Source organism: Ceratotherium simum, chromosome 4 (genome assembly GCF_057802395.1).
Source record: "Ceratotherium simum simum isolate JZ-2026a chromosome 4, ASM5780239v1, whole genome shotgun sequence".
Taxonomy (NCBI): domain Eukaryota; kingdom Metazoa; phylum Chordata; class Mammalia; order Perissodactyla; family Rhinocerotidae; genus Ceratotherium; species Ceratotherium simum.
Window position 1 is genome coordinate 83,958,624 of NC_141903.1, and position 12,082 is coordinate 83,970,705.

General features: G+C 39.0%; 1 non-coding gene across 1 annotated transcript; it reads right to left on the reverse strand.

The window, feature by feature from the left end:
* Positions 1–4,601: 4,601 nt before the first annotated feature.
* On the reverse strand, positions 4,602–4,703 carry LOC147917354 (U6 spliceosomal RNA). Its single transcript, XR_015552116.1, has one exon. It is a non-coding gene; the product is annotated as a U6 spliceosomal RNA (small nuclear RNA).
* Positions 4,704–12,082: the final 7,379 nt, after the last annotated feature.

Genomic DNA, 12,082 nt, shown 5'->3' on the forward strand with positions numbered 1-12,082 from the left:
GCTTCCTTCATGGGGCTTATAGTCTGGTGGGGGGAGAGAGAAATTAACCAAATAAAATAATTACCAATAGGAAAAAAGCATTTCAAAGGAAAGTAACAAATGCTATGAGATTGATTGATTAGATTGATTGATTGATGTATAGGGCAAATAGGTGTTGAGGGGAGTTTTTCAGATCAGAAAAGTCTTTCCTGAAGAAATGTCTGAACTAAGATCTGAAGGATGACCGGTATGTTCATACAATGGGATTCAATCTAGCAATTAAAAGTGAATGAGCAAGAACAACATGTATCAAAATGAATGGCCCTCTAAATCATATTATTTGGGAAAAAAATCTCCTGAGTGTGGGTGGGTCTGATCTAATCAGGTAAGCCCTATTAACAGAGGTTCTAGAAGACAGAGAGAAAAGTCAGAGAGATTCTCCTGGTGGCCTTGAAAACACAAATTGCTGTTGTGGAGAGGGCCCATGTCAGGCAGGTACAGGTGGCCACTAAAATCTGAGAGTGATCCCTGACCGAAAGCCAGCAAGAAGACAGGGACCTTAGTCTACAACCCCAAGGAGCTGAATTCTGCCAACAACTGGCAAGGTTGGAAGAGGACCCTGAACCTCAGGCAGCTCACGGCCCCAAGTGACTCTTGATTCCAGCCTTGTAAGGCCTTGAGCAGAGAATCCAGTCACCTTGTGCCCAAACTCCTGGCCCACGAAACTGAGATCCTAACTTTGTGTTGTATTAAGCCAAGTTGTGGTAACTTGTTACGCAGCAATAGAAAACAAATATAACTGCTGAAGTAAATGTCACGCAAATGCACAACCTCACAAAATGAGGGACGGGAAAGAGCATAGAGGTCATCTTGGCCAACCCCCTCACATTGTAGAGGAAGATGGTGAGGTCTGCAGGGCTGACGTGAATTGCCAGGAATGAACATCTAGTTGGTGAAACAGGGTCACTAGAGTCCAGGAAGAAGACTGAGGAGCAGAAAAACACATGAGCAAGATACTGTCCGAGGGGCAGGAAAGAAGAATAGGGCAGTGATGCTAGAGCATTCTACATTAGTGTCTAAGTTAAAAATACAAGGTAAGTGGAGTGACAAAGCAGATCTTGCTTCTGGCACCGTGCTGCCACTTGGTTGTTGAATGGTCTTAGACAATTTGTTTAATCTTTATAAGTTTCAGTATCTTCATCTGTCAAACAAATATATATATTGAGATAGAGCGAGAGAGAGACAGGGATTTATTTTATGAAACTGGCTCATCAATCACGGAGGCTGGCAGGTCCAAAATCTGCAGAGTAGGCCTGTAGCCGGGAGACCCAGAGAAGAGCCAACGTTGCAATTCAAGTCCAAAGGCCATCAGTTGACAAAACTCCTTCTTGCTCAGGGGAGGTCAGTCTTGCTCTACCGAGGCCTTCAGCTGCTTGGACGAGGCCCATCCACATTACAGAGGGCAATCTGCTTTACTCAAAATGCACCAGTTTAAAGTGTTGATCTCATCCAAAAACGCCCTCACAGAAACATCCAGAATAGTGTTTGACCAAATATCTGGGCACCATGGGCCAGTCAAATTGACACACAAAATTAGCCATCGTATCTACTCTGTATGCCCACTCCAACTACGTTTTGACTTTGTTGGGTTGTCCAATCCATTGATCCTATTACTTTCAAACTCTTGTCATCCCCCTCAGTCCACTGTTCCCTCCTCACCCAGATTAATCACACTCTGTGAACAGTCTGAGCTCCTTTACCACTTTCATTCTTCAAACTCAAGAATCTACCTACTTCCTGCTACAACAATATTCTATTGACTTTCCATCAGCAACACTATATGTAAGAAAAGAATGAAACAACTTCAAAATTTCTGTGGGAAAATAATTTTGAACCAAGAATGCAAACTAATATTAAGACCTGTAAGGATTCACAAAGTTTACCAGCCACAGAATTTCTCAGAAAGAATTACTAGAGGATAGGTCCCAGCAAAGTAAAAAAACAAAAAAAAAAGTATAAAAAAGCTATGAATTAAAAAAATAATAATCGAGCAAGGGAAACTGTAAAACTTATAATTAAGTCTAAATAGTGTTTGATTACTTAAAAAAATAATAACTGGCAATTAACAGTCCAGCTATTCTCAAGAAATCAGTGAGAAGGAAGGAAATCTAGTTGGTGTTTGTGTTTTTCTAGACTACATGTACTTGTTAATTCACTCTAGCTGTTGTTCAACAAACGTGTGTCTAAATAGTGTCTTTTTATCTCTTATTCTAAAGACCCTATGGACACACAATAAGTGGTGAATCTATAGCAATTGTGTTTAAATAATTCAAGCCCAAACAAAACCAAAAATCTTTACACGGCATTTTCTGTATATCTCAAATCAAAGGGTGATTTTGGCTCTCTCTTTACTTTGTTTTAATTATCCCCATAGAGTTTCCTGAGTTTCCCAGATCACTTGACAAAGACACAGACTTTACATTTTAAGCATATTTATAACAAGATGCTGTGGCTCTGGTTCAAGTTTAACTTTACCCTCTGGCCCACACTGCTTTGCATTTCAGTCTTCACCCAACACACCCTTGCCAATTTAATTTCAAATTATAAAATTGAGACTGAACACTATACAAATTTGGGGTGCTTTGAATATAATTTATGGAGACCAGCTGGAGAGCCAAAACTTTGATCAGATTGTAAATGCTAATGGGAATACCTGGATGTAAATGATAGCATAATTTGACTCCTCTAATTGATTGTTTTTCACAGAACTACCTTCACTTCTTGAAGTTCTGATACTGTCATCCATCATTTCCACAAAAGAAGAAAAATGTGCTAAAGAGCATTTACTTTCACTGAATGGAGTGTTTTCTATGATTTCTATTATTAATTGTAAAAACTCAATTTCTGATCTCCCTATTACATTATTAGTTTCATCAACTAATTATCGATATATTTTTATAATAATATCTGAAAGCAAGTTTTAAAGTTGTCTTTAAATTGTGTCAGGTTTTGCCATGAGATTTGTCGTGTGATCGTTAGGAAATGACTTAGGAAATTAATTGATCAGCTTAGCCTCTCTTTTCACATAAAACAGTTTCTAAGCCCTGTGGTTTAATCCAGAGATGAAGGATTGTGATCGCTCTGGATTTCGGGTGGAGCTGGTGCTGGAAGGAAGAGCGTCGCTTTTGTGAATATCCAGCTGCTGCAAGCACTGCCTCTGCCTTCAAAACCGGCCCCGTGGCTTAGCGGTTAAGTGCACGTGCTCCGCTGCTGGCAGCCCGGGTTCGGATCCCAGGCGTGCACCGCTTCTGCGGCCATGCTGGGGCTGCGTCCCACATACAGCAACTGGAAGGATGTGCAGCTATGACATACAACTATCTACTGAGGCTTTGGGGGGAAAAATAAATAAATAAAATCTTTAAAAAAAAAAAAAAAAAACCGATTCTGAAATGCGAGTCATGGGTACACTTTGGCCGCGGGGCAGGACAGGGGAGAAGAGAGAAACGTCCTTCTTCCTCCTTCCCCCTCAGCCTCACCCCTGTGTCCACGCACTTGTTTCTGCTGAGAACTTGTTTGTGACAGCTGCTCACACTTGGATCTTGAAGACTAAAGCCAAAGGATTCCATTGGGATTCCAGAATAGATCTTATTATTTGCCTTTATGTCCTACAAGAAATTCCCTTTCAGCAAAATATCTCTTGTGAAGATCAGAATATTGTATTGTAGTGGGAAAAACATTTGATTAGGAATCAAAAATTCTAGGTATTAGCCTCAAAGGTTTTCTTGCTAATCTAATCCCTGAGCCTAGACTGGCAACAGAAATTCTGAATGCTACGCACGTAATTTATAGGTACTAGAAGGAGACAGTCCAAATTCCCCCATCCTCTAGTTTTTTAATATTAATGGAAAAGGCTAGAATTAAATTATTTATTTGACACTACTTGGTCCATGCTCATAGGCCTAATTACGTCATCAATTCCTCTCCTCAGCCGGGCTTGCTGTGGTGCTGTCAGCTGTCTGCCACGGGGCAGCCCATTCCTGCTCCTGGGCCCAGAGAACTCAACCATAGGGCCAGGGAGAACCACCTGTTTTTATCCATTTGATGTGTTGTAATTTAAAGTATTGTAAAATGAAGGAAGCTAAACCTACGTTCTATTGTAATTAAAAAAAAATTAAAACCAAATGGAAATATTTTGATTATTACTATTTTGTGTTACAGTATCAATATTGCATTTTTCTAAGGTTGACCATTAGTACCCAGGACAAAATTAGGAAATAGTTGTTGTTACTTATTAAGTAAAAAACTCAGCTGAAGATCACAAACATGATTACAATGTTGGATCATCATATTCTGACTAAGCTATCTCCCTAACTAGACTCTACGCCTTTGTACCAACCCAGCAGGTACTAACCACCATCTGAGGACTGATGACGTAATGAGCTATCATAGAAGATTTTGAAAACATAGAAAATATTCTTTTGTGATAGTAAAGGACAAGATATGAAACACTATTTTTGTAAAATAAAATAAACACAAGCAGCAGATAGAAACAAAGACTACATTTTTTTCTAAGTTTGGGTGATATGAGTGTAATAATCAGAGGGACTTTTCTTTCTTTTTTTTTTAATATGGAATGTTCCATGAATTTGCATGTCATCCTTGCACAGGGCGATGCTAAGCTCTGTATTGTTCAATTTTAGTGTATGTGCTGCCAAAGTGAGCAAAGTGGGACCTTGACTTCAACTCAGGGCCTGGCATAGAATGGGCCATCAGTAAATGCATTTTTAATGGATAGAAATGGTTGATACGACACCTCTTGGCTTAAGGCTTAGTATATTCTTATTGCCTTATATAAGTGAGTTAGCAATCTTGTCTCCTCCTGATTTTAGTTTTATTTTTCGTCACAGTGTGCAATAGGTAAACTGATTCTTTTTTTTTTTTTTAATAAAAACTGAATCACAAGATCAATAATGGGACAAGAAGACCAGAGCCCATTGCCATGTCCCCAGCGAAGGAGCTGTTAGGTTAGAGGAGGGCGAAGGGTTCAAAGGCAGACAAGAGCTGGCTCACAACAGACATCTCCCGGGCACCCCTTTTCTTTCCCTTCCCCTCCTGTCCTCCCTCCTCTCTCCTGTGTGACCAGCCTAAAAATCCAGGAAATTTCTATGTAAAAAAAAAAGTTAACCATATTTGGATCAAAATATCTGTAAAACTGCAAGCTGAGCAGATCCAAACATTGATAAATCAGCCCACATTTCAGCCATTAAACACAGGCCGCATACAAATAGCCAGGTAAGAAATGCAAGTGAGAAGGAGCAATTTAAGGAAGGGTAAATCCAGGGCTTTTGCCCTAACTGGTAGAAGGACACAGTGGGTGGTGAATAGATTTGAAGCAACCCTTGTCTGGGATTGTGGAAATGAGCAAGACATTTATGTTTAGGGGAAATTTCACTTGGCACCTGGCCATGGTTATTTTGGGCCCCATCGTGCCAGACTTTTCAATCAGAGTAACTTCCCTGTAAAACTTAATATCTGTGACATCTTAACTCCTTGTCTGGGGGAGACACACTAGAGGGAGACGAGCCAATCTACTTGAAGGATCTAACAAAGGCTCTGTCACTTTCCTTCCCTCACAGTTTGAGTTTGCAGGTTTCTACCTGTCTGCAATAACACAGTGAAAAATAGCAAGTTTTAAAAAAATGAATAAAATAGCTTGCATTTAATACTGAATTGATTTGAGTATTTATTTTCAACCAAATAGCTCCCTTTGGTGATCTTTCCTCTGGGTGAAATAGTTGACAGCAAAGAAAGTCTTCCAGTTTCGACATGTTTACCTGTTCACTTTTGTCTCTGAGCCTGCAGTTTGCCCTGACACAATGAACAAGTCCACAGGGCTTCAGAGAATCAGAGATATTCTTGGGAAAAGGCAAGTATGAAAACTGCTATTTATTTTAAAAGGGCAGGTTGAGGTTATGCATCTTTTATGTTTGGGGACACATCAATCTAGTATGCAGAAAAAACATTATTCCATAGAATTAGTATTTCACAAAGCAAATGAAAATATTGGCATTTCGAACTTAGTATTTTGATGGTTAAAAGTTCTTTACCTAAGTAAATGAGTTTTTCTTCAAAAAAAAAAAAAAAAAGAAATTAACCTGATAATGACATCCATATCCTTTCAGGTCATTTACATGTATAATGTGAAGAATTACCATCTATTTAACTCTAGTGGGACTCAGGTACTTTAGAGACCTTCACATACTGATTTTCTCTGCTCCATTTCCTCTTTAAGTGTTTATCAGAAGGCACTGGCTTGTTAATTAATCTGCCTCTTTCTCCTTGGATGCCTTAGAGTAGGATTCTCAAAAGAAGGTCCAAGGACATCTGCATTTGAATAACCTGCACAATTTATTACAATGCAGATTCCTAGGCCTTAGTCCAGATCTCCCGAACCAGACTTTCTGGGCTTGAGGCCCAGGATTTTGTATTTTTAATAAACTCACCAGCTGACGCACCTAGAATTTCAGAATTCTTTCATAGCGGGAAAACTTACCTTCCAAGGAGTGGCAGCTTTAATTTAAAAGTGGGGCCTGGACAGAGAATTCAGAGCTTTCTAGCCAAGAGAATACTATCATGCTTCAAGTAGAAGTTTTGTAAACTTACACACTAAAAAAGCATATTTCCAATAGTATTTTAAGAAAGCTTATCATATTGGTAATTTATCAGCAGAATTAATTGAACTGAGATATATATATATACACACAGACACATATATATGTGGTCAGATATACGCTTAACATAAGGAATATATACTTTTCCCTATAGGAAGTTCAAAAGTAATATAATATTACTTTGTTGCATGAGTGGCCACAGAGACCTGCATTACTGGAACGTGTGTCACAGGAGACTTTTCTGTCCCCTCGTATCTTGGAAACTCAGGACTCAGCAACGTCTTGATCCTACGACTGTTAAACACATGTCACATGCAAGTGACAACTAATAGAACTTGATAATAACACTTCAGTAGCTTGATATGGCACTCTCTAAACTTTGGTTAAGGACTATTAATATATAATTAAGTAAGTCTTTCAAAAATGTCTGCCAAGGCAGCAAGTTTGAAATAGGTCATACAAAGCGACAAACATCAGCTCTGAGCTGGACTGCGTCCTGCCTCCTCCATGCTCCCAGCCCCGGTTCCGTGTTATAATCACCCACAGAGATTTCTAAAAAACACCCACGCCTGAGCCCCCACCCCGTAAATTCTGATTTAATTAACTGAGATGGAAGAATGATGAGAAGAATTGGAAAGGAATATTTTCGGTCCTAGAAGGCTGAAGAGAGAGATATTTTGAGGAGAAAGCGCCAACATAAAATGTCTAATTGTCAAACCACATCATTCAGCACATTCTGTTAGTGAAGATTGTAGGGTCTGAACATTAATCAGGTATAGGTAAAGGCATAAACTCGTGACAGTGGAGAGAACAGGAAAGGACCCATCATCAGAATAAAGATTTCAACACTTTCCTGGAAGTACCAGGATGATTGGCGTTTGTTGATGCGGAAGACGGGAAGCCGAAGCCTGAAACGGGCGGGGAGAGCCGAGGGAAAGGAGGAGACCCATTAGCCCTGCAGAGCCCTGAGACGCGTGGCTCTCTGCATCGCAGGGACAGCGGTGGGTGGGAGTGAAACACAGGACACAGAACCGGGGGTTAATTCAAGTCCCCAATATGGACGACCCTGCCGCTGCCTTCCCTCTCCCAGCACTCCTGGCCGCCAGGCGTGTACTCCTTTCACCAACCAACAAACGGGAAAAGGAAGAGGATCTTTTCTCCTGGTATTGGAAGAACAATCTGAGGAGAACCAGGACAACCAGGAAGAGACTGGAGCAAACGCCTCTGCGTTCTGTCGTCTTTGAGTCACCTGGTATGAGAGCTAGCTTCCTGGCCCCTCACCCTGGAGTGCAGCTGGCCAGTGGACAAGCCACATCCACCCTCAGAGAGCTCACAAACGGACTCTGCTTAAATATCAGTGAAAATCAAGAGACACCAAACGTGAGCAAATCCTGCAACTAAACAAGAGAAAGATCAAAATTAACAAACAGAAAAAATGATCCTGGAGGAAATAGAGTTAATTCAGAACTTAGAAAAAAAAACCCTTCTAATTAATATTAGAGAGATCAGAGAGGATTCTGCATCCATAAAACAAAATCAGGATGCAGTGAAAAAAGAACATTTAGAGAACAAAAAGAACTCTGGATATTTAAAAAATGTATGTTTTCTGAAACAATAAAAAAAAAGAAAAAATAGAAAGATTTGAAGAGATTGTTGAGTAACCTCCTAGAATAAAAATCAAAAAGTTAAAAAATAGAAAATATGAGCAAGAAGTTTTAAGACATATTAACATATATAATTATTCAAAAGTTCAACATCCTATTCATAGGAAATTTAGAAAGAGAAGGGAGAAGACAGAAGGGAGGAAATAAAAAAACATTCTCGAGTGGAAGATAAAAGTCTTCAGTGAGTCCCCAGGGCATCAAATGTTAGAGCCAATTCTTACTGTCACAGTGTGATAAAATTTCTCAATACCATGGAGAAAAATTATCCCAGTAATTTTCAAGGAGAAGAAACAGGACATCAACAAAATAACAAGTGTATTGTTATTGTATTGGCATTGGCCATCCAATCAACAACTGCGAATGCTAGAAGCTAATGGAGCAATTCCTTCAAAGCTTCGAGTGGAAATTGTTTTTCACTTAGAATTCTAAAAGCAGTCAAACCCATTATCCAAAGAAAGATATATTTTTAAAACCTTCAAAAATGTAAATCCCCTGCAAGATACTTTTTGCCACCATTTCTTAGGATATTGCTTGAGGATATGTTGTACAATGAGACAATAAACCAAGAAAAAGGAAAACGTGAGATCTGGCAAACAGGTAATCAAGTCCAGGAAAGGACTGTGCAATGATCCATTCTAGAGAGAATTCAGAACAACTTGGAGCGGGATAAAGGAAGGCTTGGGAAAAGGTATCAAAGGGAAAAAAGAGATTTAATACAATTCTTGAGATATTAAAAGAATGTAGGAGACAGAAAAGTCAGGCAATTTTAGAAAAAAATAAAAGCAGTTAACAACTCTAAGAAAACAAATCAACCAGCTAAGAAACTAAGTGTAATTATAGTACACTACTTGGCATTGCAATAGATACTATTTGTTTGGTCATTAGAACGTAAATAGTGGTTAATGACTTTCAACTTTAATAGACAACCTATAGATATAGTATTACACAACTGTTAGGAGCACAGACTCTAAAATTCTTACTGGCTATATGAATCCAGAAATTTACTTACTTTCTATGTTACTTAATTTCCTTTCTGTAAGATGGAAATAATAATAGTTATCTATTTTATGGTCTTGTGAGGCTTAAATGAGTTACTTTACACGCAGTATTTATAATAGTGCTCGACACGTAGTAAGTCCTCAATAGGTGTTAGCTAAAACAACAACAAATTACATATAAAAAATAGAAGTATTGACTTACAACAAAAATGAAATGTTATTAAATTTGATAATAAACTGGATAAGCACAAATGGCTGAATGTGGGGAAGAATAACAGAGTGGAGTCAAAAAATACTATTTATAGGGGCCGGCCTGGTGGCGCAAGCGGTTAAGTGCGCTCGCTCCCCTGTGGCGGCCAGGGGTTCGCCAGTTTGGATCCCGGGCGCGCACCGACACACTGCTTGGCAAGCCATGCTGTGGCGGCGTCCCATATAAAGTGGAGAAAGCTGGGCATGGATGTTAGCCCAGGGCCAGTCTTCCCCAGCAAAAAAAAAAAGGAGGATTGGCAGATGTTAGCACAGGGCTGATCTCCTCACAAAAAAAAAAAAAAAAAAAGATACTATTTATAGTTGATAGAAACAAAAATAATTATCAAAGGCAACTAAAAGAAAAACAAAAGTTACCAATATAATTGTGTAAATGAGTTAAATAATAATCTATCACAGCAGGGAGCTAATACTAGATTGTAACTATAATTAATATATCAAAAGCTAGCATGTAAACTTACAGAAATATAGGAGGAAATGACAGAAGAATCAAAAGAAATAAAAGTGGTTCTCTTTAAGGATCAAGGAAGGTAAATATCTTTACTTTTAAATACTTTCCAATTTTATTTGTCAATTATACCTCAACAAAACTGAAAAAAAAAACCCAGGAAGGTAAAAAGAGGTAAAAAAAAGGTTGGGAGTGGATGATGGGAGCAGAAAACGATTGCTTTGCATTTTAGACACTTTGTACTATTTTATATTTAAACCATGTGCATACATTACTTTTATTACAAAAAATAAATTTTTTTTAAAAGAAATAAAGTTAACACTATAATTCTTTCTAGAATTATTGCTAAGAACTATAGGAAACTCAGAGAGTTTGGAAAATATGAAAATTATAGGAAAGGAATGACAATTTCTGGACAAAATTTGATCATTTTAAAATAATCTAGTATTTGACCATAAGAAACAAAGATAATGCTTACTTTTACTGGAGTCAAGCAAAAATCACAGGACATCTGAAAACAAGTAAAGTTTAACGTCAATCACTCTTCTACTTCCCCCGCCCCTTGAAGTCATCAAGCACAGTTTGGGGAGGTGTATGACTACTGACTTCAAGCGCTTTGGGGTCACTTTTGCCATTCGGTCTGCCCTTCTCCTCTTGTCTGTTTCTTTCCTGGCTGCGCTCCGAAGATTTCTGTATCATTAGATTTCCTTTCTGGCATTCCCAAAGGATGAGCATATTTGCAGTTAGCCCCGGAAACTTGATCTTTATCCTGAATCTCTACTCAAAAGAGGTGGATCATGTGGACACTCTTATTAAGAAAATGTTAATACATACTTAATAGCAATGCTTGCTTTGGTGAATTTCATCAATGCTTCTTAATCTGGACCTCACAGAACATGCATTTTTTTGACTGTTTGATTTCTTTTATTCTTTGGTCAGTATCTAAGACCTCAAAATTCATAATCCTTTTCAGTTATTTGCATAGGCTAGAGGTATCAATGATGAACACACTTCTATCTGCCAGAGCTGACCAGAGATTCTCAGAAACTGGAAGAAAACCCTAGTCTGAAAGCTTTAGTTGGATGCCTAGGAACCATATTCTTCATATGTGTGTACTTTAAGAGATTGGCTAAGAAACATAGCCTGCTGAAAATCCCAAATGCCTGCCTCTCTTCTAAATGGTATTGGAAGGTTCATATGAAATTTCTAGCTTTAATGAAAGCAAGACTATAAAATAATATGAAGTACTTTTGGAAGTAATCTCATTATGGCTTATGGCTCCATTCTCATTAATTTATAGTTACGTTAGGTCACCCCATCTTCCCTTTCTTTTCTTTCCATCACACATGATTTAGCAGATCTTCATGCCTAAGGAAACACGTGACTTCAATAGGAGACTTTAAAGGAGTATGATAGGAACCGTTTTCTCCTGATGACTGTCCGCTGCTAGCTTTGAGGCTGGAAGTTCGTATGCTGGGAATGCACCTCCTATGGGGTCAGGAGCAGAAAACTCAGGCTGGAGGAAGGAGTCACAGAGGCTACCACTAGCACCTTCAGAATGGAGGAAGGGCAAGGAAGGCAAAGTGGCTGAAGCTCTGCAGGGCAGAGAGTCCTGGGTGGGGAGGTCAGAGACGAAAATGGGATGGTGTGGGAAGGGGGTAGAATTTGTAAAGCCTTGGAGGCTTTGAAGGACTTTGAGGAACTTTTACTCTAGGAGAAATGGGAGATTATTGGAAAGCTTAAAGCAGAAAAATATGAGGTTTTTAAAGAATCTCTCTGGCTGCTCTGTTGAGGGTAGACTCTATGAAGCAGAGTGAAGCAGGAAGGCTAAAATAAGGCTGCTGTAATAACCAGGCCACAGATGATGGTTGCTTGGACCAGGAAGGTGGTGATGAAGGAAATGAGATGTGATTGGATTCTGGACCTATTTTGAAGATAAACCAATAGGTTACGCTGATCATATGAATGTGGGATATAAGAGAAACAGCAGAGTCAAGAATGACTCCAAGATCATGGCCTGAGCAACTGGAAGGATGGAGTTGCCATTTACTGAGA